Below are 26,907 nucleotides of genomic sequence, written 5' to 3'. Positions count from 1 at the left end.
CTACTCCTAATTTCATCTTTGGGTCTGAAGATACAGTAATAATAATCGAAGTAGCATGAATAACCCTAAGCATAGAACAAAGAGAGAGGAACCACTCTTTATTGACCTTCAGCTACTCTTACCTGCCTATAAGCTCCAGCAGTGGGAAAACTTGGCTTCTAGACCTCCTTCCGTTAGATTTTATAGTAGAAGCCATAGTGGTTCATTGTTAACATTATTTCCTACTTGTTTAAGTGGCATGATAAGGGGATACAGAGCAGGGGGTCTTCAGACTTTTTCTGTATAATATTAGGCTTTATGGATCTTATGGTCTCCATCATAACTATTCTGTGATTGCACCTCAAAAGTGATCATAGACAATTCCTGAACAGAGGGCTGTGGCTTTGTGCCAATAAAACTTTATTTATGGATATTAAAATTTGAATTTCATATAATTTTCACAAGCTATGAATTTTTTTTTTTTTTTTTTTTGCCTTTTCAACCATTGTTAAAATAGAAAAGCCATTCTTAGCTCATGGGCCATAAAAGCCCAGTTGGTGGGCTGAATCTGGTCTGTGGACCATAGTTTCCCAACTAATATCATTTGGCTGTGTCCCCACCAAATCTCATCTTGAACTGTAGCTCCCATAATTCCCATGTGTCATGGGAGGGACCTGGTGGGAGGTAATTGAATTATGGGGGTGGGTGTTTCTGGTGCTATTCTCATGATAGTGAATACGACTCATGAGATCCAATGGTTTTATAAATGGGAGTTCCCCTGCACAAGCTCTCTTGCCTGCCACCATGTAAGATGTGCCTTTGCTTCTCCTTTGTGTTCTGCAATGACTGTGATGCCTCCCCAGCCATGTGAAATTCTGAGTCCATTAAACCTCTTTCCTTTATAAATTACCCAGTCTCTGATATGTCTTTATTAACAGCATGAGGACAGACTAATATACCAACCCTTGCTGAAGAGCACTGTATGTATTATCCCAGGGTCAGGACCTACTGCAGTGGATGACTCTTCTTGACACCTTGAATTACTCTCTCTTCTGCTACAGACTAAGAAGATTCTCTGGCCCACTTGGGTAATGATTGGGTTAGGCCCATTGAGGTATCTCCCTTTCGATTAACCCAGAGTCAACTCCTGGTAACCTTAATTGCATCTGTAAGAATGCCTTTTGCCATAGAATGCAACTTAGTCACAAGGAGTGATATCATATTCACAGGTTCCACCTACACTCAGGGGGAGAAGATTACACAAGAATGAGTCATCTTAGAACTCTGCCTACCACAAGAGGATACATGTTTTTAGCAGTCCCTTTAATGAGAACCAGTATCTTCTTTGCCTGGTTTTAGCTCTGGTTGTCCCCTGGTTTTCTGCTTGATCCTGGAACTTTTCTATTAAATCTCTGCAGCAGATAGGTTTGGTGACCATGCACAATGTACTATTCAGAGTCGCTGCTGCAGAGAAGCTCAAAGTCTAAAGCCTTCTCTCTGAATCTCACCACCTTCATACAAAGCCTTGCTTTTCATGGACTGTTCTAGCCAATGACTGACCTTAGACAATGACCAATGATGGGCTACTTTGGCTTGAGACTCCCTGTTGACCTGATTGAAGCTTTTCAGAGCTGCTCTGCAGTCTGATCTGAGACTTTCCTCTTAAACCCCATTCTTTCCCTCTCTCCTTCACAGGGCAGTTCAAACCTGCCCTGCAGTCTGATCACTTTCCCTGCCTTCTCTGGCTACCCCCACCCCCATTTTCATCACAGTAATTTTTTCCCAATAAATCTCTTGCACATCTAATCCTGTCTTGATATCTGCTTGTTGGCAAATCTGAACTGAGGCAAGTGGCACCAGGAGTGAGCTGAAGGAACAGGCAGTAATATGGGGTTCTAGGACTATCTCCCTGCCTGATGAGCAAACGGGATGTCATTCTGAGTGGATCGTAGGGCATGGCTAGTCCCCGGCACAAGGAGATGGCCCAGTTGCTAAAAGCTTCATTAAAGTGATCTGAGAAGACCACCTATTGGAAAGGAATTCCCTTGCGTGTGTGATGTCTCGGGTAGTTGAAAGACATAGGGGATAATGCCTGCAAAGACAGAAGTGTTAGCTGCTAAGTTGCATTGATGCCCTGCAAGGGGATGAGAAATTGAAAGCCATTAACAAGGAGTTAAACATTAAGTGTGAGTGTTAGAATGCTTCCTTGATACGTTACAGAAGAGTTCTTTGTCTCCCGTGTGGGAAGAATGAACACAGTTGAGCATCAGACTGAAGCTCTGAAAGAGTCAGACATGCAGAGCTCCAGAGGTGTTTGAATGCCTGATAAGGGTAGGTCTTTTCTTGCTAAGGTCAGATCTTTGATAGGAAAACCTGAGACCCTGAAATGTGGGATGAGATCATCTCAGCGCGTGCTCTTGAGAATGTTGGCTCTGCACATATCCCTCCTGAACTCTCAGAACTCTCAGAGGTGATCCTTTCTCTGTGATGACAGTCCCTGCTGAGGCCCTTCCGTCACAAGGCAACCAGCCTCCCCCTCTCAAAGGCTGCCTCCACACTTTGGCTGTCAGGCTGATAACTAAAGCTAAGTTTAATCATAATCTGGCTGTGGACATGCTGAGCCTAATGAGAGAGTAAAGACATTATATCCCAAAAAAGTAGTAAGAATTAGCTAGGAGTCAGAAATATTCCTGGGGTTGAGTTTTGAGAATATTTGATCAAAAGGGACAGAATTATAAGAGTAGCTGAGCAGAAATTCATTGACTTTCTTGGGGGCACAGACAAGACTCTGGTTGGAACACCAGGAGCAAATTCATGGTTAATGTAGCTCATAGAATACTACAGAAAATAATTATCAGTGTTGAGCAAAGTCAAATGTCTGAGCTGTCCTGGTAGTAGGTTGGGGAAGGAATAAAGAGGCTGAAGGAGGTGTGTTTACCGGAATATATATAGGTATATGTTATGTAAGGTCAGACAGCTTACCAAATGACTTGTTCCTTGGGAGAATAAAGAGGTCACACCTTTCACCAAAGTCATCAGGAATGTGCCAGCAAGATGAGTGCCATCATTACTAAGAAATTGGGTGATGGTTCCTATGCAGGCCAAGAAAGATGGCAAGAGAGATGGCCACAGAGATGGGCTTGCTAATCTCCACAGGCTTGATGGATCTCTGAAGTTCAGGGTACAGTGCTCAATCCCTGGGAGCCAGCAAGCCACAGTGACCATGGCAAGGTCTAAGGGGCAGTCATAGGGGAAGTTGGTAAATAATGTGGCATTTCTAGGGCAAGATACATGAGCAACCAGCAAGGATGCTACCAAAGATTATCATCTACAACAACAACATGGCAGAAATGCAGAAGCAGGAGGCTGAGTGTGTTCACCCTCAAAATGTTCCAGTCCCTTTCAAAGTTTCCAAATTGGAGTCAATTTTAAGATCCAGAACCATTTAACCATGGTAAGTATTCCCCATGATGATTTCTCTAGCTCTTTCCTAATGGATCCTGGGGTCATATGCTTGAATGACTGTAGGGAGGGGAAAATGGTAGAGCTAGACATTTTGAGGACAATTAGACATACAGTCTGAGTTGACATTGCTACCCAGAGTCCCTGGCCCCTTGTTAGACAGAGGGCCTAAGGTGGCCAGTTAATAAATGATGTCTCAGATAAACTCTGGCTTACAGTGGCCCATAGGCTCCAGAGACTGCCTTAGTCGTCATTTCTCCATGCTTTCTCTGTGGCGTTCTCAGCCAATAGTCAAGCACAGCGGGGACACAGATATAGTCCTATTTCTGCAAGGTATAGAACTCTGGTGGGCAACTTTGGCTCAAGGACTTTCTAACAGCCCGATGGAAACTTCCTTAGACTGCATGGCAGTTGAGGACATTTCACCCAAATTTTCTTCCTTCAAATGTGTCAGACCTGCATTGTGTTATGACAGCTTTCTCAGCCTTCACCTGCTTCCTTTCCATTTTCCCTCACGGACATTTTTCCCAATAAATCTCTTTCTTGTCCAGCCCCATTTGGGCATCTACTTGAAGAACTCCAACTAATATAACAGGAGGTATAGGCAGAGCCTTGTTTATGCACATGACTGAACATGCTATTTCAATGGAGTCTTGCTTTAATAGCAATAGGTCAAATCACTTGTTCCTTCTATTAATATAAAGCAGCAGAGTGAACTGTGTTCATTGGCTAGGAGGGTTGTGGTCATGCCAGGAGGTGATAAAATGCCACATTTGCTTTATATCCTCCCAAATATTTGCTTGATGGCAGCTTGCTCACGCATTCAAGCTTGCTCTTCAGCTGTGTGAGTTTTGCCTAAGAAGACTTTCAATATCCAGGGATAACAACTCTTCACATGGGCATTTCTTTTTGTGAAGATGCAACAAATCAAATACCATTCCCAGGGACTCAGCATTGATCTGTTTCCTTCTGAATCAATTTGAAGTCTTTCTCCTCCTGACGATGTAACACCAAGTGCAGAGTTCATAAACTAGTTTATAAAGAGACCAGCTTCATCCCTTGCCCAAAATTATTTCTCCAATGTCAGAACACAGAGCTGTTATTACCAGGGCCACTAGCTTGCTCTTACCACCAAGTACTCTGTCTTGTAGCAGCTGTTGCACCGGTGTTTGGAGGTTTTCTTTTCAATGTTTAAAAGGATTCACAAGGAAAGAATTGGAAGAGGACTTTGAATTAGAGTGGCATACTGTTACTTTGAAAAGACACAGGTTTGGATGCTTGTTCAGTATTGACTAACCATGTATCTTCATGTGAGTTCTATCATGTTAACCATTGTATCATTTTGATGGGCCTTAGTTTTCTTATCTGGAAAAGGGAATGATAACGTTGCACGTTTGGGGAAAACAAGTTTTGTAGACACTCCATTTATGAAGGAACACTGAAGTGTTAAAGGCTAGGAGCAGGGCGTAACCATTTGAAACCAGGAGACCACAATGATGATGATGGCTGACAAGGCCTAAGGGGCAGTTAAGGAAGCTTGACTCACAGGGAGTCAGTAGCAGTTGTTAAATACTAGCTTCTACTAAAAAATTAAAAAACTAGGCAGAGCTAATATTTAAACTCTGCATGAGTACTTTGAGTCATAAATTTAGGATTGTATTATAAACTTCTAAAAGGGCAGGGCATTTCAGACCCACTATGCCAAGGCCAGGCCTTGCTTCTAGTAAGTGCTCAATCCAACTGAAGCAGAGAACTAATAGCAAGGAGGTGGAGATGAAGTCCACCTGGCGACTCTGGAAGAGTTGGAGGCTACCAGTGCAAGATTATAGCTCAGCCATTCTCCCTCTCCCTGAGAGGAAACCATGTGGATGCTCGATTACTCATTCATTTGGCAAGCGTTCATTGAGCATCATCTAAGCACCAGTCTCTAGGATTGGTGGACAGATGTGAAAGTGGACAAAGGCCGAATCCATGACTTCAGGGAGCTGTCAGTCTGATAATGCAAAGAGCTTATGAAGGTCACTGTGGAACCCTCCCCAGAGTCAGGGAGGGGCTGGCACAGAAGTGTCCTGAGAGGAAATGTCACTTGGATGTATGCTGTGAATTAGTGAAAAGACAGATAGTTTAAACAGGGAGTATCATCCTTTGATAGACCAATTCCTTGTCAAAAGCTGGTGGTTGCAGAAGAGCCTACTGTTGGGGGGGATCAGGGAATTATGCAGAAGTTAGGCATTGGCAAAAGTACAGAAAGCAAGGTGTCCCCCAAAGGAAGGAGAGAAATGCTGCAGGGAATGTAGCTTGGACATAAGTATCGTTACATTGACCAACGAAGTCTTAGGTAAGTGCTTAGCTTGGGGATATGTCACACAGAGTAGGAGTTTGTACACCCATCTGTCCAAAGCAATAATGAGCCCTTGGCAGAGGGGAAGCAGTGTCTTTAAGGTGACTTTTAGGGGCACTGTTTATCTCTAGAGAATTTCTTCCAGGCTAGTAGAAATATACAGAAGCACATGCAAAAGAAAAGCAAGCCCTCGACGTTCCAAGCCATTGACAGGCAGCTGGGCTCCAGGGGGCTATTTCTCCACCCAGTTGTGGGTTACACTCCCCAGTTCCATAGCAGGAAAATAGCCTTTTAGCTTCTCTGATGGTTGGCTTCATGGGTTTTTCTAACCCTCCATAGATTCTTTCTTGTGAAGGCATTCATTTCTTCCTGTGCTGGGCCATGCCAGAACTCTAATTTCTGCATTTCCTGACAATGTGTGCATGAGTGGGCTCATGTTATTTCCTGCCTTGCCTGCCATTGTATTAAGAAAACCATGAGGGAGTTTTCACATTGTATTCAGAGCCAGCTATCCCATCTCCTTCCTTGTCAGCTGCCTGCCCTTTCTCCACCTCCTTCTGTGTACTCTCTTGGGTTGAAACATCTTTCTTTCTTCCTTAATACATCCTCATCTTTACTTCCCTGAGTCGTTTTTATTTACCCTATAATCATTTTCTCCACCAGTTAATAAACTGTTTATTTCTTTCCCTATTCGGCGGGTAATGTGGTTTCAGTGTGCTTCCTGTCATCCGCCTAAAAGCTGTTATTAAGTTGTGTATTAACAGTGTCCCTTTTCTGAGGGTGCTCCTTCATCCCCCTGAGAAGGCTCCAACCGGGTTGCCAAGGGCCTTGCCATTATCCACTCAGGCCCCACTTGTTCACACAGAGAATAAGTGGAGCAATTCAAGCTCTCTTAAAGTCAGACAAACACAAGCCTCCCGTTGCTGCCTTCATGCATGGCTGGACCTGCTGTGTGTCTCCTGTTCTCATCTCTATCTGATTCATCAGCAATAACTTGAAGACAGTCAAGACTGCCAAGCTTGGAATGCTGCAAACTTTATTTTCCAGGCCATCTTCAGTGAGCCTTGGATAAAATGGCCAAGCCAACCGAATGATAATCAAAATACATTTTTTCTTTTTTTTTTTTTTTTTTTTGCTGCTGCACTTTTTTCTTGGAGTTGTGCTTGGGTGACAGTCATACATCAACCTGTGGACCCCCAGGATCATATGGTGAGTCCCACTGGTGTGGCTTTTGGACTCATTTCATCTACTATTTTCCCTGGAGAGTTTAGTTTTTGACATTTTTTAATATCCAAAGCAATGTATGAGTCATACACAAATTACAAAATGCAGAAAGTTAAAAAGAAAATAAAATGCACCCCCTAATCCCACGATCCAGACATAAATACTCTATTGATTTGTTATGTCTAAAATTAGAGATGGACACCCAAGGACATATAGTAGTGAGGTGTGTGATGTGTGCATGTGTGTGTTTTATATACTTTATTATTATAAAGTTAGAATCATATCATATGTAAAATTTTATAATATGCTTAATATGTTATGAACATCTTTTCATGCCAATGAACATTTGTCTGTTTCAGTTTTAATAGCTAAATAGTGCCTTATATCAATTTAGCAGAATTTTCTTTAACTGCTTTCCAGTTCTTGGTTGTTTGGGTTGCTTCAAACTTTTCATTATCTATTCAAAAATAAAGCTAAATTGTCATGCACAGCCTTATATTTTCCCTAACATAAAGTCTTCTGAGTAGAATTATGGAGTTGAAAAAGACACATTTTTGAGGCTTTAGAATCATCCTGCCCAATTACCCACTCTCCTGCCCTCACTGCCTCCTACAGTTTTTCCCAGTTACACTCCTGGAGTGTGCCCATTTCTACTCACCCTGAGATTTTTGAGTCGGTAGGAATTTTGTGGTCCAGAGACAGATCTGGAAAGATTCTTGGGCAGACAGATAGCAGGTGTCTGGGATCCAGAAGTCTAAGGCTAACTCTGTGTGACAGTAGATAGATCACAAATCTACAGCACAGTATTCAGGAGCCCTCAAATATTGCCTAGCATCCCACCAGTGGAACACTACCTATTCTTCTGAGCCTGTCCAGACTTTACCTGGTCCATGATGCCTTCCCTGTTCCCCTCCTTCTTTTTTGACCATCTTTGTTTTAATGGCACATAGACTTTGTGTGATGTTCCAGGGTTGGATTCTTCACCCATCCCTTTCTTTATTTCTTTTTTTTTTTTTTGACTGTCCTAAATTGTTTATTAGGCATGAATTTTACAAACTTTACTTATATTAGCGGTAATGGTGGAGCTGGAGAGTATTGTGCCTTCTCCAAGCTGCCCGATGAGAACCACCAATAGTGTGGTGGAACTTACGGCCCTTTCCAAGGCCACGGCTCTTTTGGCCTGCAGATGTCAGTCCACGCATCTCCCTGTGCTTGTGGATTGGTTTGGTGATCCATTGGGTGTCAGGATTTCTTCTGATATCTTTATGGAATGGATCAATGAGAATAACCTCAAAAAATTTGTATGTGGAATCTTCACCAACCCAGTAAGAATTCAGGACTCACAGAGCCCCACAGTGGTGTCCAACTTGCTCCTCTGCAACAGACTGAAGGCATTGAGCAAACTTTAGCTGGTTAATACCATGGACAGGCTTGCTGAAAGTCACACCCTTAGGAACTGGGCGTTTTCAGCCACCATGGCAAACATGAATCCTGTATATAACGCAAACTTGCTTGGCCTCATAGCCCACTCAGCGCACTTTGTCAGGCTGGGTGGGGTGGAGAGCCCTGTGGAGAGCAGAAAGCTGGCGGTACTGCCAGCAGCAGACCCTCAGAAGAAAGCGCATGATGTCAGACTGCTTCTTTCTCCATAGCTCCTAGATGTACTTGTATGCGCCCATCTTGGCTTACCTGATGGCTGCTGCCAGATGGAAAGGCCCATCTCTTTCATTCTCTGTATTTATGTGTATAGATGCTGCTTCTCAGCCCTTACCTAACTTCTTTAGGAAGAAGAATGTTTCAGGTTCTTCTGTAAATTCAACCTTGCCTGGTGCCTGACAATGCATACTGCAGGTGATAGACACTTGCTTACCCAACTAACTTTCACACTAGACCACAGCCTTTGCCTTTAGGTGTTGCTTAGTGGGCATTTCCAGGAAGTTGCGTAAGTTCATGTAAAATTGCGTGGATGGGGAGGGTGTTTTCTTCACGATTTCTAGAACGTAGAGGCAAGTGCTGTGTTGGGGGAGCCTTTTTCTAAATCTTCAGAGAAATGCATTGCATTGTTTATTATCCCTTCAAGGAGTCATACGGCTTGCTATTTTCAAGCTGTGTTACATGGAAAATCGAAGCTTAAATCAAGTTTGCTTCTTGTTTTTGCTCAGTTCCAGTCTCTTGATTTTATTTTCTGAGTTGGAATTAGTAGGCGGAAGGAAAAATGCATAAACTGAGTGAAGACAACAGGATGGACTGTTTACCAGGGTAACTGATGCGTAAGGAGGACTTGACTTCTTTTCAGACTCCTCTTCCCATCCTTGACTTAGATTACTCTTCCCATAGCTCTTGGCCAAGCTACAGCAGAGATAGTCTCTCCTGATTTGAATGCTAATCCCGGGGTTGCTTGGCATTATGTTCAAATAGTTTCCTTAACCTTCTCTAATGGCGCATACCTTTCAGTTTCCTTGAGTCTTGACATTATTTGGGTGGGTTAAGAGGAGAGAATTGTGGTGATGTTAAAAGACATTGTCAAGGTGGGGTGGTGGCTACAATTTGATAGTAATTTGATGTAGTAATAGTACTGTGAGTCATAGATGTGTGTAGCTATAGAAATAGATGTAGATATTGAAGTGGGAGCTCATACCCACCCATACTTCTCTACAGTGACAATTGTCTGAGGGGCCCAGGACTGTGTGGAAATGAGGGGGAGACCAAAGAAAGGGAAGAGTGCAGCCATCTCTCAGGTCAGGCTTTGGGATCGACTGATTGATCAAGGTTTGTGATTTATTAGTTGGAAACAGCCACACTCAAGCGCTTAGCATTGATGGATATTTTTTTCATTACATTTCAAACATAGAAAATGGTCCTTTCTGAATGAGGAATCTGGGGGCATTTTAGTCATTAGTCATTTGAAACTTTCTTTTTCTCCTGGGGTTACAGAGAGAAAAAAATGACAAGAACTACAATGCATTCTTTGCTCCAAATTGCTTGTATCTGGAACAAAATGAAATGCTCAAATTCAGTAACTTTATTGGCCTTAGGGTTTGCTTCTTTTCCTGTTTTCTTTTTCTGTTTTAGTAGCTTTGTTGTATTCAAATCTTTAATTTCGTGGGAACTAAGAATAATTGAATGCATGATGTGCTGGGTACATATGTACACACGTTAACTCTCCAGTGGGCCCTTGTGGCACCTATAATAAAACTTAATCCCCTATCATGGTTCAATAGAGGGGCTCAATTAGAGTTTGATTATTGAACTGAATGAGATAAGGCAATAAAAGCTCAATTCCACATGAATGGAGGTAGATAGTCCAAAAACTTTGAGGAATTTCAAAGGGTTGATTTATCTTTAGATATGTTGGTGTAAGACAGATACACTTAAGATTTATTCTGCTGGCCAGCCATGGTGACTCACGCCCATAATCCCAGCACTTTGGGAGGTCAAGGTGGGCAGATCATGAGGTCAGGAGATGGAGACCGTCCTGGCCAACATGGTGAAACTCTATCTCTACTAAAAATACAAAAATTACAGGTGCATGCCTGTAATCCTAGCTACTCTGGAGGTTGAGGCAGAAGAATTGCTTGAACCTGGGAGGTGGAGATTGCAGTGAACTGAGATCACACCGCTGCACTCCAGCCTGGAGACAGAGCGAGACTCTGTCTCAAAACAAACAAAAAAAAGATTCATTCTGCTATGTGACCTGGTTGCAACCTTGGCCTAGTCTGAGGCTACTCACAGAAGCCATGTACCTACAGCTGGGTGATTTGAAGAGTTATTGACCTCCTGCTTTGATAGGGTACACTGGATTACAGATCTCTCGTGCATTTCCAGTTGACCTGTATAATTTCCATTTGCACTGACTGTCAGAGAGTTGGCTGCTCCTGCAAATGAGCCCAAGCTTAAAGTTCTCAGGGTTAATTTAGTTGAGCATTTCATAAGTTTCCTTATGGAGTCTGTTATGACAGTTATAGGATTGGAGGTAGTGGTAGTAGTCATGGTAGCTGTGATAGTCTGTGAAAGTGGTAGGTGCAGCAACAGCACCTACAGATTGGAGCTTACACAAGCTTTCTCCTGCCTTATCTCATTTTGTCTTCTACAAACCATAGTGGATAGGAGTTATTTTTCTCACTTCAGATAAGGCATTTGAGACACAGAGAGGTTAAGGAGCATATCTAAGTCTACTCAGGACTGTATGTTGTAAAGTTTGAACTGAATTTTGGCCTTGATATGGTTTGCATGATTGTCTCCTCCAAATTTCATGTTGAAATGTGATCCTCAGTGTTGGGGTTTGGATCATAGGGGTAGATCCCTCATGAAGGGCTTGGTGCCCTCCCCACGGTAATGAGGAAGCTCTTACTCTATTAGTTCACATGAGAGCTGGGTGTTTAAAAGAACCTGGCATCTCTCTTCCTCCCTCTTTTGACAGCCATGTGACATGCCTGCTCCCCCTTAGCCTTCCACCAAGAGTAAAAGCTTCCTGAGGCCTCACCAGAAGCCAGACAGATGCTGGTGTTATGTTGTAAAGCCTGCAGAACTGTGAGCCAAATAAGCCTCTTTTGTTTATAAATTACCCAGTCTCAGGTGCTCCTTTATAGCAATTCAAAATGGACTAACACAGGCCTCATACACGAGTACTTTATTTATTCTGGGCAACATAGGAAGTTGGCAAATGGCATCCTTCAGGGAGCAGGTCTATTTACCAAGAGCTGGTGGGCAAATGCAGTGGTTTTTCAAGAGATGTATGTCTGTGGGTTAAATTACAGCTTGTCCGAGGTACAAACTGCTTCCTGCAAAAAAGACTTGGAATCATTAATATCTCAGAGAATACATATAAAAAATAAAATGTCTTTAAAATACACATGTGTATGTACACACACACACACACAGACCTACCTCATTACCTTTTAAAGGCACAACAAACTTATTTAAGGCATCAAAACTTATTTTAAACATTTTAATAGCGATGTTTCAAAAATGAGTTGAAACTTTTCCTGCTTTCTGAAACAGAATGTATGAAACTAGTCTTCAATTTTTTGACGGCAGGAATAGTGTCTGTTTTATTCCAATTACATCTTTAGTACCTAGCTCTGTGTCTATTACACAGTACGTGTTCTATAAACGTTTGTTGAATGAATCAATGAATAAACTGGAAATCACATCTAAATAGAACATAATAAAGTGTAAAGCAGTCATTGTGTTTTTGGTGATTTCATCTCAAGTCAGTGGAGAGCTTGAAGTGTTTGTGGTCCATCTCCATCTTCACTTTGTCTTTTTTTAAAAAACTCATCACTCTTTCCTGGATCTTGTTGGAAGCGCTTATTTAGCCATAAATCCACAGTTGCTAAACTCAGCTAAATCCAAGTTAAAATGCATCTAAACCCCATCTCTGATTTGTGTGGCCTTCTGCACCTTGGATTGTTTTTCTAAGTAAAATGAAACCAGTTTCTTGGTGACAATCCACTAATTTAAATATACCTTCAGGTATGGATTTCCCATAAACTCAGTAACCAACCCAGCCTATTTGTTTGGCTTTTAATTTTGAAATTTATTAGCTCTTCCGAGCCATTTGCAGATATAAGCTCATTCTTAATTGTTTCATTTTTATGTTTGCCCCAAACATAGTAAATCTTAATGGCTGTGCTTCCAAGAATAAGAGGGAAGGTGGTAGCTGTAGGAAAAGTATTCCAAACACATTAAATTAGCAACAATATAATAACATTTCCAAGCTGTTCATAAGAATTTATATTGACTTTCAAAGAGTAATTGTACCGAGACATTTATTGAAGGGACCCTCCAGATGGATACATTCTCCCCACCTCAAGTTATTGTCATAACATGTTTTCCTCGTCCATCTCCGAGTCATTCAGAACTGTGAAAATTCTGTTTTACCACTTTAATTACAGAACTGGTTGAGAATGTATTCTTTTGTTTGGCAGTATTACCAACGCACTCTATTTGTTTATGGCTCTTTGAGAAAGCCATTTTAATAAGGTCAGATTTGCAATTTAAATGAACTTTAATATTTCTTGCAAAGTCTAGGGCTGCTTATTTATGCGAGGGGTGAATACGTTGGAAATTTATGGTTTAAAAATACATTCTCCTGTTTTCTTTTCCAAATGGTGCATCTTAGGTGATAAACGCTTTCAACTATATTTATAATATTTTTTTTCTCCAGGAAAGGGCAGAAAATCCTAATCAGGGAAATAAATCATGACTCTAAATGGGGTTTTTAATACTGTATTTTTCTGCTTCTCCCATTAAAATTTCTATACCAAACCCCTACTGTATTCACGAATAAATATCACTCAGTCACTATCAAATGCGGTGAACTCTTTGTTCTGCTTCTGTCCTTATGACACACGAACAAACAAGCAAAACCAAAATGAAAGTGATTCCCTGAACTTTAATGAGTGACCATTTGTTGAATTTAGTTAATCATACTTTTTTTTTTTTTTTTTTTTTAATTGCATTTTAGGTTTTGGGGTACATGTGAATAACATGCAAGGTTGTTGCACAGGTGCACACGTGGCAGTATGATTTGCTGCCTCCTTCCCCTTCACCTATATCTGGCATTTCTCCCCATGCTATCCCTCCCCAACTCCCCACCCCCCCACTATCCCCCCTCCCCCCAACAGACCCCCGTGTATAGTGCTCCCCTCCCTGTGTCCATGTGTTCTCCTTGTTCAACACCCGCCTATGAGTGAGAACATGTGGTGTTTGATTTTGTGTTCTTGTGTCAGTTTGCTGAGAATGATGTTTTCCAGGTTCATCCATGTCCCTACGAAGGATGTGAACTCCTCCTTTTTAATGGCTGCATAATATTCCATGGTGTATATGTGCCACATTTTTCCTGTCCAGTCTATCATCGATGGGCATTTGGGCTGGTTCCAGGTCTTTGCTATTGTAAACTGTGCTGCAATGAACATTCGTGTGCATGTGTCCTTATAGTAGAACGATTTATAATCCTTTGGATATATGCCCAGTAATGGGATTGCTGGGTCAAATGGAATTTCTATTTCTAGGTCCTTGAGGAATCGCCACACTGTTTTCCACAGTGGTTGAACTAATTTACACTCCCACCAACAGTGTAAAAGTGTTCCTATTTCTCCACATCCTCTCCAGCATCTGTTTTCTCCAGATTTTTTAATGATCGCCATTCTAACTGGCGTGAGATGGTATCTCAATGTAGTTTTGATTTGCATTTCTCTGATGACCAGTGATGATGAGCATTTTTTCATATGTTTGTTGGCCTCATGTATGTCTTCTTTTGTAAAGTATTTGTTCATATCCTTCGCCCATTTTTGAATGGGCTTGTTTGTTTTTTTCTTGTAAATCTTTTTTAGTTCATTGTAAATTCTGGATATCAGCCCTTTGTCAGACGGGTAGGCTGCAAAAATTTTTTCCCATTCTGTTGGTTGCCGATTCACTCTATTGACTGTTTCTTTTGCCGTGCAAAAGCTGTGGAGTTTGATTAGGTCCCATTTGTCTATTTTGGCTTTTGTTGCCGATGCTTTTGGTGTTTTGGTCATAAAGTCCTTGCCTACGCCTATGTCCTGAATGGTTTTGCCTAGGTTTCCTTCTAGTGATTTTATGGTGTTACGTCTTATGTTTAAGTCTTTAATCCATCTGGAGTCAATTTTAGTGTAAGGTGTCAAGAAGGGGTCCAGTTTCTGCTTTCTGCATATGGCTAGCCAGTTTTCCCAACACCACTTATTGAACATGGAATCCTTTCCCCATTGATTGTTTTTTTCAGGTTTGTCAAAGATCAGGTGGTTGTAGATATGTTGTGTCGCCTCCGACGCCTCTGTTCTGTTCCATTGGTCTATATCTCTGTTTTGGTACCAGTACCATGCTGTTTTGATTACTGTAGCCTTGTAGTAGAGTTTGATGTCCGGTAGTGTGATGCCTCCCGCTTTGTTCTTTTTGCTTAGAATTGACTTGGCTATGCAGGCTCTCTTTTGGTTCCATATGAAGTTTAAGGTGGTTTTTTCCAGTTCTGTGAGGAAGGTCATTGGTAGCTTGATGGGGATAGCGTTGAATCTGTAAATTACTTTGGGCAGTATGGCCATTTTCACGATATTCATTCTTCCTAACCATGAACATGGAATGTTTCTCCATCTGTTTGTGTCCTCTCTTATTTCGTTGAGCAGTGATTTGTAGTTCTCCTTGAAGAGGTCCTTTACGTTCCTTGTTAGTTGTATTCCTAGGTATTTTATTCTCTTTGTAGCAATTGTGAATGGCAGTTCGTTCTTGATTTGGCTCTCTTTAAGTCTGTTATTGGTGTATAGGAATGCTTGTGATTTTTGCACATTGATTTTGTATCCTGAGACTTTGCTGAAGTTGCTTATCAGTTTCAGGAGATTTTGGGCTGAGGCGATAGGGTCTTCTAGATATACAATCATGTCGTCTGCAAATAGAGACAATTTGACTTCCTCCTTTCCTAATCGAATACCCTTTATTTCTTTTTCTTTCCTGATTGCTCTGGCTAGAACTTCCAGTACTATATTGAATAGGAGTGGTGAGAGAGGGCATCCTTGTCTAGTGCCAGATTTCAAAGGGAATGCTTCCAGTTTTTGCCCATTCAGTATGATATTGGCTGTCGGTTTGTCATAAATAGCTTTTATTATTTTGAGATATGTTCCGTCGATACCTAGTTTATTGAGGGTTTTTAGCATAAAGGGCTGTTGAATTTTGTCGAAGGCCTTCTCTGCATCAATTGAGATAATCATGTGGTTTTTGTTTTTGGTTCTGTTTATGTGGTGAATTACATTTATAGACTTGCGTATATTGAACCAGCCTTGCATCCCCGGGATGAATCCTACTTGATCATGGTGGATAAGCTTTTTGATGTGCTGTTGTAGTCGGCTTGCCAGTATTTTATTGAAGATTTTTGCATCTATGTTCATCATGGATATTGGCCTGTAGTTTTCTTTTCTTGTTGAGTCTCTGCCGGGTTTTGGTATTAGGATGATGTTGGTCTCATAAAATGATTTGGGAAGGATTCCCTCTTTTTGGATTATTTGGAATAGTTTCAGTAGGAATGGTACCAGTTCCTCTTTGTATGTCTGGTAGAATTCGGCTGTGAAACCATCTGGGCCTGGGCTTTTTTTGTGTGGTAGGCTCTTAATTGCTGCCTCGACTTCAGACCTTGTTATTGGTCTATTCAGGGTTTCGACTTCTTCCTGGTTTAGGCATGGGAGGAGACTACTGTTCAGGAATTTATCCATTTCTTCCAGGTTTTCTAATTTATGTGCATAGAGTTGTTTGTAATAATCTCTGATGATCATTTGAATTTCTGTGGCATCTGTGGTGATATCCCCTTTATCATTTTTTATTGCATCTATTTGGTTATTCTCTCTTTTCTTTTTTATTAGTTTGGTTAGTGGTCTGTCTATTTTGTTGATCTTTTCAAAAAACCAGCTCCTGGATTTATTGATTTTTTGTAGGGTTTTTCGTGTCTCTATCTCCTTCATTTCTGCTTTGATCTTATTTATTTCTTGTCTTCTGCTAGGTTTTGAGTTTTTTTGATCTTGCTCCTCTAGCTCTTTCAATTTTGATGATAGGGTGTCAATTTTAGTTCTCTCATTTCTTCTCATGTGGGCACTTATTGCTATATATTTTCCTCTAGAGACTGCTTTAAATGCGTCCCAGAGATTCTGGTATGTGGTGTCTTCATTCTCGTTGGTTTCGAAGAACATCTTTATTTCTGCCTTCATTTCAGTGTTTATCCAGTCAACATTCAGGAGAAAGTTGTTCAATTTCCATGAGGATGTGCGGTTCTGGGTTGGCTTCTGAATTCTGAGTTCTAACTTGATTGCACTGTGGTCTGAGAGACTGTTTGTTATGGTTTCTGTTCTTTTGCATTTGCTGAGGAGTGATTTACTTCCAATTATGTGGTCAATTTTAGAGTAGGTGTGATGTGGTGCTGAGAAGAATGTATATTCTGTGGATTTGGGCTGGAGAGTTCTGTAAATGTCTATTAGGTTTGCTTGTTCCAGGTCTGAGTTTAAGTCCTGGATATCCTTATTAATTTTCTGTCTTGTTGATCTGTCTAATATTGACAATGGTGTGTTGAAGTCTCCCAATATTAATGTGTGGGAGTCTATGTCTCTTTGTAAGTCTTTAAGAACTTGCCTTATGTATCTGGGTGCTCCTGTATTAGGTGCATATATATTTAGGATCGTTAGCTCTTCTTGTTGTATTGATCCTTTTACCATTATGTAATGTCCTTCTTTGTCTCTTTTGATCTTTGTTGCTTTAAAGTCTATTTTATCAGAGATGAGAATTGCAACTCCTGCTTTTTTTTGCTCTCCATTTGCTTGGTAAATCTTCCTCCATCCCTTTATTTTGAGCCTTTGTGTATCCTTGCATGTGAGGTGGGTTTCCTGGATACAGCACACTGATGGTTTTTGGCTTTTTATCCAATTTGCCAGTCTGTGTCTTTTGATTGGGGCATTTAGTCCATTTACATTTAGGGTTAATATTGTTATGTGTGAGTTTAGTCCTGTCATTTTGATGCTAGCTGGCTGTTTTGCCCATTGGTTGATGCAGATTCTTCATTGTGTTGCTGCTCTTTACCATTTCGTGCATTTTTGGAGTGACTGGTGCTGGTTGTTTTTTTCTATGTGTAGTGTCTCCTTCAGGAGCTCTTGTAAAGCTGGTCTGGTGGTGATGAAATCTGTGAGTACTTGCTTGTTCACAAAGGATTTTATTTTTCCTTCACTTATGAAGCTTAGTTTGGCTGGATATGAAATTCTGGGTTGAAAGTTCTTTTCTTTAAGGATGTTGAATATCGGCCCCCACTCTCTTCTGGCCTGTAGGGTTTCTGCTGAGAGATCTGCTGTGAGTCTGATGGGTTTCCCTTTGTGGGTAACCCGACCTTTCTCTCTGGCTGCCCTTAGTATTTTCTCCTTCATTTCAACCCTGGTGAATCTGATGATTATGTGCCTTGGGGTTGCTCTTCTAGAGGAATATCTTTGTGGTGTTCTCTGTATTTCCTGGACTTGAATATTGGCCTGCCTTGCTAGGTTGGGGAAGTTTTCCTGGATGATATCCTGAAGAGTATTTTCCAGCTTGGATGCATTCTCTTCATCACATTCAGGTACACCTATCAAACGTAGATTAGGTCTTTTCACGTAGTCCCATATTTCTTGTTGACTCTGTTCATTCCTTTTTACCTTGTTTTCTCTAATCTTCCCTTCTCGTTTTATTTCATTGAGTTGATCTTCAACTTCTGATATCCTTTCTTCTGCTTGGTCAATTCTGCTGTTGAAACTTGTACATGCTTCGCGAAGTTCTCGTGTTGTGTTTTTCAGCTCCATCAATTCATTCATATTCCTCTCTAAGTTGTCCATTCTCGTTAGCATTTCATCAAGTCTTTTTTCAAGGTTCTTAGTTTCTTTGCATTGGGTTAGAACATGTTCTTTTAGCTCACAGAAGTTTCTTACTATCCATTTTCTGAAAGCTGATTCTGTCATTTCATCACACTCATTCTCCGTCCAGTCTTGTTCCCGTGCTGGTGAGGAGTTATGCTGCCTTGTAGGGGGAGAGGTGTTCTGTTTTTGGGTGTTTTCATCATTTTTGCGCTGGTTTCTTCCCATCTTTGTGGATTTATCCGCCTATTGACTTTGTAGTTGCTGTCTTTCTGATTTTGGTAATTTTAAGTCTGCAGCAGCTGAACTCATAAACCCCCTTTTCTTCTCCCCAGGTGTTCTGGCCCAGGGGTTTAGCACTTTATGTTTTTCAGCTGTGTTGCTACCGTTTTCCCTGCCCACAAGGTGGCAGTCTAGTCACACTCAGCCTGCAGAGGCTTCGCTGAGCTGCTGTGGGCTCCGCCCAGCTTCCGTGTGAGCTTCCCTGCAGTCCTGTGAGTGTAGTTAGAACTGCTTCCGCTATGCTGGCCCGCCCCTGTAGTGACGAAGTCTCTGTAGTGGCGGGTTGTCTTGGTTACGGAAAATTGCCCCGGAACTGCAGGGTGTTTCCCGATGGAGGACGCCCCTCCCCCACAGAGCTGGACCGTCCCGGGTTCAGCCGTGTTTCCAGAGGGGCCCTCTTTGTCCGGTAATCTCTTGGCTTGCCTCCTTGCCACAGCTCCCCTTGCTGGCCCAGAGGGGACACAGTCTCGTTCGCTTTGTTCAAGGAGCCGCTGCTCCCCGCCCCCCGTGCAGGCCGAGCGGCTGCTCCGGTCCAACCAGCGGCGCTGGGAACCCGGGGAGCTTTACCGCCTGTGAATCTCCTGGTCTGTGGGCAGTTAAAATCTGCTGCCCTGTGTGCCGCTGCGTCAGCTGAAGCAGCGGCTCTGAGATTCCTGGCGCTCCCTTGCCCGGGGGTCTCCTGGCTTGGCTCCCTGCTTCAGCTCCCCTTTCTGGCTCAGAGGGAACTCTGTCTCTCTCGCTCTGCATAAGAAGCCACTGCCCCCCGCTCCAGGGCGTAGGCTGAGCGGCCACTCCACTCAAACCAGCGGTGCTGGCGACCCGTGGGGCTTTTCCTCCTGTGAATCTCCTGGTCTGTGGGCAGTAAAAGTCCGTCTGGAAATGCGGCGTCCACTCACCCTCTGCGCCTTCTCTCGGAGCTGCAATCCCGACTTCCTCCTAAGCGGCCATCTTGGATCGATCTTAATCATACTTCTTGATACAAAGGTTTTAGGCAAAGAATTGAGCCCTGTACATTTACCCATCGAAAGAATCTGTAACTGACAGTGTCAGGCAGGCCACTTTATAGTTGAATCCCTTCAACGCAATTTTCTCTAGGAGGAGTGGATGTTAGATAAATTCTTTCGTTAATTTGCTGAGATGTTGTTTTTTGGTTGGAGTGCTATCCTTTCCCTGGCTTGAACTCTGCTGTCCACTTAATAACAGCTTTAAAGATGCTTGTTGGAAACACAATGAAGGATAAAACAAGGATTAGAAGATCGGAAGGAAACTAAGTAGTAGAGGTTTTCAGCCACTCATGTTGCAATATTTGACCACCTTGGAATATGATGCCTCTCATGTATTTTTTTAAAGCAAGGTAAGACTAACATTAGAGATGACTTATGCAACTTTTCTATTATCTTAAAAGGTGCAAATTTGCCTGCAGAGACATAGTCTACCAGGAGCTAAATCTCAATGAAATGCTAATCACTTTTTCCCCTCCCTCCCTCCTCCTTCCCCCTCCCTCCCTCCCTCCCTTCCTTCTTTCCTTCCTTCTTTCTTTGCTTCCTCCCTCCCTCCATTCCTACTTTCCCCTTCCCTTCTCTTCCTTCCTTCTCCTTCCTTCCTTTTCTTCGCTTCCTCCCTCCCTCCCTTCCTACTTTTCGTTCCCTTCCCTTCTTCCTTCCTTCTCCTTTCTTCCTTCCCTCCTTCCTTCCTTCCCTCGCTCGTTCTTTCTTCTCTTCTCTCTCTCCCTCGCTCCCTCCCTCTCTCTCTCTTTCTTCTTTCTTTCTTTCTTTTTCTTTCTCTCTCTCTCGGAGTCTTGCTCTCTCACCCAGGCTGGAGTGCAGTGGCATGAACTTGGCTCACTGCAACCTCTGCCTCCCTGGTTAAGAGATTCTCCTGCCTCAGCCTCCCAAGTAGTGGGATTACAAGTGCCTATGACCAGGCCTGGCTAATTTTTGTATTTTAGTAGAGACAGGGTTTCACCATGTCAAGCTGGTCTCGAACTCCTGACCTCAAGCGATCCACCCACCTCAACCTCCCAGAGTGCTGGGATTACAAGCATGAGCCATCACGCCCAGTCTAACTCTTGTTTTTATTGCTGTCTTGTTAAATATAATTGTCAAAAAATATGCGAAGAACTTGGTCTGTATAATACTGAGTCTATGGAATTTGTCTAGATCCCATTTTGTGGACTTGTACAGGATAATTTTTAAAATTAGATCAATGTACACTTGAAAAGAATAATTTCCTATAATTGTTTTTATTGATAAAGATTAGAAGTCACTTTAATTTTTCAATCTGGGAACTTAAATTTTTCTTCAATTCTAGGAAATTCAATGTTGCCTTTCCTTCTTTATGTTCTCCTGTAAGTTAAAGTTATTAGATATAAATTAGATGGTTTCATTCAATTCTCTATGTTTTTGACCCTCTTGTTTATATTGCCCATCTCTTTATATGCCTATGCATATCCTGCAGTTACTTAGCAATGCCTTCTAGTTGATTAATCTATTGTTTAATTTGTGCATTGCATCTTTCATTTCACTGCCTGTCTTTGCATTTTTGCAGTCTTATTAGATTCTACTAGAAATCCATTTTTTTAAAAAACCTAATGTCCTATTCCACTGTTGTGATTTATTTTTTCTATTGTTCTCTTTAATGATTTTAAGCACACCAAATTGTAGTTATTTAGGTATTATAGGCACTTACAGTTCTTGGAGTGCCAATTCTACTATTTATTGCAACTGCTGATTCTGCTTAGGTTGGTATATGTCTTGGCATTTTAAAGTTTTGATTATGCACTCTTTCCAGTGGGGGTTGTTTCTCTGTTTGAGTCCTATGTATTGAATATTGTGAATATCACCTCCAGTTTTTTCTAGGGAACCCAGAAGTTTCACTGTTCCATGACTAGTTTTGATGTTAATTTCTCAGTTTGATATTTCTGAACCATGTACCTAAAGTGAATTTGGATTCCACACTTGTCACAGTACAAGCTGGGTGGTATGATTTCTCGCAGAAGACATTATCCTCCACCCAGAACTGGTGTGGCAGTGACAAGGAGGCAGAAATCCAAACTATTTAGCCTAGTGAATAAGACACTTCCTCACCTGGCTACTGTCACCTCTGTAGTCTTAGCCTTTGTTTCTCCTACACACAAGCCCTTCCCTACTTCCACATTAAACTTCAAGGACAATGCTTCAACACACTGCTGGACCTGTTTATACTGCTCCCAATGTTGGGAATGCCATTTTCCTTCTTCCTTCTCTACCTGGTGGCTACACATTCTTTAGCATGAAGATAGAATGTCATCCTTCTTGGAAATCTTCAGTTGACTCTCTAGAAAACTGATGTTGACACACTCAGACTGGGGTTGAGAGAGAGTATGGACTTCACAGATGTTTGAATAGCAGTATCAGTAGCATATGGGGTTAAGGGAGAAGTAGGGTTCAGAATATTTCCCATATCTTTAGTGTGAACACTGTAGTGTGCAGTGATATTGTTAATTAAGACAGGGAATCACACAGAGAACAGGGTCAGGCAGGGGTAGATTTTGGAAGGGGACGAAAATGACCTTGGTTCTGAACATACTGCTTTTGAAGTGTCTACCAGTGGCTGTAGTTAGGAGTCACTAGAAAATGTCAGTCAGAGGTCAGAGGAGAGGTTGATACCAGACAGCAGTTTTTGCCATGTAAGTGGTGGTTGAAGCTGTGGAAATAGAAGAACTTCTTCAAAGGGATCATGAAGTATAAAAGGAGAAGGGGCAAGGGACGAGTTCTGCAGTGGACTAAGGTATAAAGGCAGGCAGAGGGACAAAAAAGGAGGAAGGAGACAGGGAAGGGTATTCAAGGACACCAGAGGAGAGCCAGAGGAGAGTGTCCTGCTAGAAGGCAAAGGAGAAGAGGATGTCAGTAAGCAATACAGGTTCAGCTGGGTTAAATTCTACATGTGCTGATCTCAGCCCTCATTGGCTGACCCTGAGTAAGGTTGAAGGCAGAATTTATATGATTTGCCTTTGTATAGGTTCCCTCGTGGCACCTTTCACTAACGTGCTATCAAATTATGCATTCGTGAATGAATTCATAAAGGGCATAAAGAGCAAAATTTTACACAGGATTTGGAAAACATGTTCAACAGGTCAATTCTAAAGACAGACTAAATTACACACCTTCTCAAAGGCATTTATGCCTGTTGAGTGAAACTCAAGCTCAGCCTGACCTTCGAGGCCTTTCAGATCCCTGCCCTACTCATTCCCCTTAATGGCACTCATTCAAATTCAGGCCACTTCATCCGCCTTCTCACTGTTCTCTGAGTGGATTCAGAGTCGACGTGACCAACAGCCCTCTAGCTGCAAAACTTTCCTCCCCACCTCAACTTCCAGATTGCTCCTTTAAATATCACCTCCCTCATGAAGCCTAGAGGGATTTCCCAAAACCAGTTATGATCTCTTCATCCTCTGAATGCTCACAATCTTGTGTCTGCAATACTCACTGCACCATATGTGGCAGTGTGTGTGTGTGTGTGTGTGTGTATGTGTGTGTGTTTATGTGTATTTGTGACATATGAGGTTTCTGACCTTCACTCTCACTCCTGGAGGGTAGACACAAAAGCATGTTAATCTTTGGGAGCTCAAAGGGTACTCATATTCTACTCATCTCAGAGTTTCCCAAGGATGGGTTGAAGCCCCACAGCTCTGCGTCATGGATTATAGAGAAGCCAATGTGAGAGTTCATTTTATGTGTCAATTTGACTGGGTCACGGGGTGCACAGATTAAACATTATTTCTGGGTGTGCCTGCAAGGGTGTTTCCAGATGAGATCAGCATTTCAATCAGTAGACTCAGTAAAGTACATGACTCTCCCCAGTGTGGGCAGGCATCATCCAATCCATTAAGGGGTTGAATGGAACAGAAAGCAGAGGAAGGGAGGATCTGTCTCCTTCCTACCTGCCTTGTTGAGCTGGAACAATGGTGTTCTTCTGCTCTGGGATTAGGACTCGCACTATCAGCTTCTCTGGTTCTCAGGCCTTCAAACTCAACTGAAATGATACCATTGACTCTCCGGGGCCTCCAGTTCACAGATGGCAGACTGTCAGATTTTTCAGCCTCCATAATTATATGAGCTACTTTCTCATAACAAATTAGACAGAGAAAGAGAGAGAGAAAGAGAATCAGAGAAACAGAGGCCATTAGATTATATTAGTCTGTTCTCATGTTGCTAATAAAGACATAGCCAAGACTGGGTAATTTATAAGGGAAAGTGGTTTAATGGACTCACAGTTCCATGTGTCTGGGGAGGCCTCACAATCATAGTGGAAGGCAAAAGAGAAGCAAAGGCATGTACATGGTGGCAGGCAAGAGAGTGTGTGCAGGGGAACTCCCATTTATATAACCATCAGATCTCATGAGACTTATTCACTACCACAAGAATAGTGTGGGGAAACCACCCTCATGATTCAGTTATCTCCATCTGGCCCCACCCTTGACACTTGGGGATTATTACAGTTCAAGGTGAGATTTTGGTGGGAATGTAGCCAAACCCTGAATAATTTACCAAGCTAGCTCAAAAAAGCATTTAGGGCAGCTCTTACCAAATGCCTGCTGGAGTTTGATCTTTGCAGGTGTATATGGGAAAACCTGTACCTGTGTCCACAAGTGCTTGAGTCAACTACCTGGGAGATGTAATTTGGATCATCTCAGAGTGTTTTTTTGGAAATCATTGAAGCCCTACCAAAATCCACTTTGAGTTTTGGTGTATTCATGACAAGCTGTTCCTTCTCGCAAGCGTGTCCAACCAATGGCTGCTTCCTTTTATCTCTCTTCACTTGCAAGCTTTTCCCACTCTTATTTTCCACTTTTTTATTTTGAGACAAAGGAGACATTTGGATAGAAATTGTTCATGTTCATACTTAGGTCTTATTCTCTGTCAAATACCCTGTCAATGGCAGTGAAGGTGAGGAGTCACAGCCAGGGACAAATGAGCAAGAAGTGCAAAAAACCATGATGCTGTATGGGCTCAGGATACATTATGATTCTTAAGCAGCAGGTTTCTAGTCCTGATCACTTGCACTTGGATTCATTTGTGACCCTAAAGCAGCATTTAGGGTCACTAGCTGGTAGTGAGGTACATTGGCTAGATTATTTCACAATGTACACTATCTGCACCTGGGGCTGAATTAATGAGGAAATTCCAAGATAGAGGTGTATTTGCGCCTAAGGAGCACCCTAAAACATGATGTTTTATCCATAAGGAGCAAGGTTGGTGGAGGCACCTAACTACCTCGTAAAAGCTGCCAGTCAAGGAGAAAAGGAATTGCTTTTTAAATTACTTCATGTATTTGTAGGGATCACAGAAGTTCATGCTAACAACAAATGTGTTCACCTATCTTTTCAAAAGAGGAATGATCTCTGGGATTAACTCTAGTAAGTTTAAGTGTATGGAGGAAAATAGCCCAGAACATGTAAGAAGTAATAGAATCATGAGTGAATAAGCCGCTTGGTGTTGCCACAGATAAATCATCCAGGAGCAACCTGAAAGCTATTTAACATTCATAGTGGAGGGGAACAAAGTCCCTGCAATACATCTTGATTTTGGTAATGCCTTTGATACCACATCACAAAATTTTACTTATGAAATTAATTGACACTGGCTTGGATGTGAACACTGTCATAGGGATTGATAATTTTCAGGGGGTCTGTAAACAAGGCATGATGATGAATAGTGTGACATCCGGTGAGGGGTAGTTGATTAGTAGGGGTGCCAAAGAGATTGGTGTTAAGCCTGATCATATGCAACAATGTTATTAATGGTTTCCAGGAGAAAAGCAAAGAGAATGTTAATGAAATTTGCAAATTATACAAACTGGGGTGGTGCTGGAATAAATCCAATAAGAATGATGGATAGAATTTATTCCAAGAGATATAGACAGGCTCAATATATGGGTAATAAACAGCAAAATGAGATTCATTTGCAAAAAAATGCAAACTAGGAGAGATCAGGTGGCAAAATAAAAGAAAAAAATGATTCCTATAAGGGCACTAACAACTGATTTAATTTGCAAGATGCTCCAGGGTCCTTTTTAGTTGGTACCAATGTAGCTCTCCACCTCTTTTTTCTATCATCCTTTCCTCTTTGTTGCCATCCACCTCACATCCTTTTCTGTAACCTCCTTTACTGGTCCATGCCCTTCCTCAATACTATGCTTTTGCAAATATCAGTCCTTTTCCTTTTATTACCATTTGTAAAATCTAGTGCATTCTCCAACACCCTGCACATTGTTCATCTTCTTTGTTATATGGTTCTCTTCTCCCCTAGAAAGCCACTTTCTCCACTGTAAGGCTATCTTGCTTGGTACATGATTTTATTGGGGCTCTTTAATTGCATTATGACCCTGGAGAGGAAGTAAGGGCAGTGGCTCAGTACATGGTCTTCAGGGTCAAACAGAGTCAGGAACCAGGATAAGTCTCACATCAACCACTTACGGCTTGCATGACCTTAGGGAAGTTCTTTAGATCTTGCCAAGCCTCAGTTGCTCTGGCTATAATATGGGTACTGTTTCAGGGATTCAGTGACATACTGTAAAAAACTTGGCCAGTTGACAAGCCAATTTTCACTGTCCATTATTGTTCTCAGTAGTAGCCTTTGCTTAAGACTTTTCACTTTTTTTAATCCATGAATCTTCGAGGTCAGGGAATTTGGTGGTTTTAAAAAACATTCCACCTAGTGCCAGGCACAGTGTCTGATGCATAGCAGGCTTTTCAGGGAGCCAGTGGGTAGTACATTAGCATGGGTTTTTTCTGAAGCTATAGGAGCCTTTTCTTTGGCTGTATGGATTTCAGGCTCAGTAGAAACATGGAGGAGCTAGGTAATTTACATATATTTTCCATTTCTTTTACAGGTGTTTCAGAGGGAAAGCATGTGGCATTTCACCAGAGTTATGCATTGTTTCAAACATCCAGTGGAGGGTTTCTGGTATCTCTCTTGAACTCTGGTGAGCTCATGTCTGAAGCAGTATGGTGAAGTGTGAGCCAGATGGAGCCAGATGGGTTGGGAGCTACAGAGAAGGCAGGCAAAAGCGCTGTGAAGAATGCTCAAGGGCCAGCCAGTGTGACTTATAAAGAGAAGCATTGAAGGTATAAAGGCATGTATACAAATACCTGCAGTTATCCAACACATGGGGACCCTGAGGAGGAAGCAGGATCTTGGCACTTTATAACACTTGGAATTAACAATTTGGACAACAAAGAAAAAGAAAAACATGAATCCAGTATTTCTGATG

The 26,907-nt window shown here is 41.9% G+C and overlaps 1 pseudogene; it reads right to left on the bottom strand.

The window, feature by feature from the left end:
* Positions 1-8,073: 8,073 nt before the first annotated feature.
* On the bottom strand, positions 8,074-8,685 carry LOC105734113 (large ribosomal subunit protein eL15-like; annotated as a pseudogene).
* Between the last annotated feature and the right edge of the window lie 18,222 nt (positions 8,686-26,907).

The sequence above is a fragment of the Aotus nancymaae genome, unplaced genomic scaffold (genome assembly GCF_030222135.1).
Source record: "Aotus nancymaae isolate 86718 unplaced genomic scaffold, 86718_ANA_hifiasm-v0.15.2.pri h1tg000011l, whole genome shotgun sequence".
NCBI lineage: Eukaryota > Metazoa > Chordata > Mammalia > Primates > Aotidae > Aotus > Aotus nancymaae.
The sequence above is the reverse complement of the archived record's forward strand: the minus strand, read 5'-3'. Positions and strand labels throughout refer to the sequence as shown.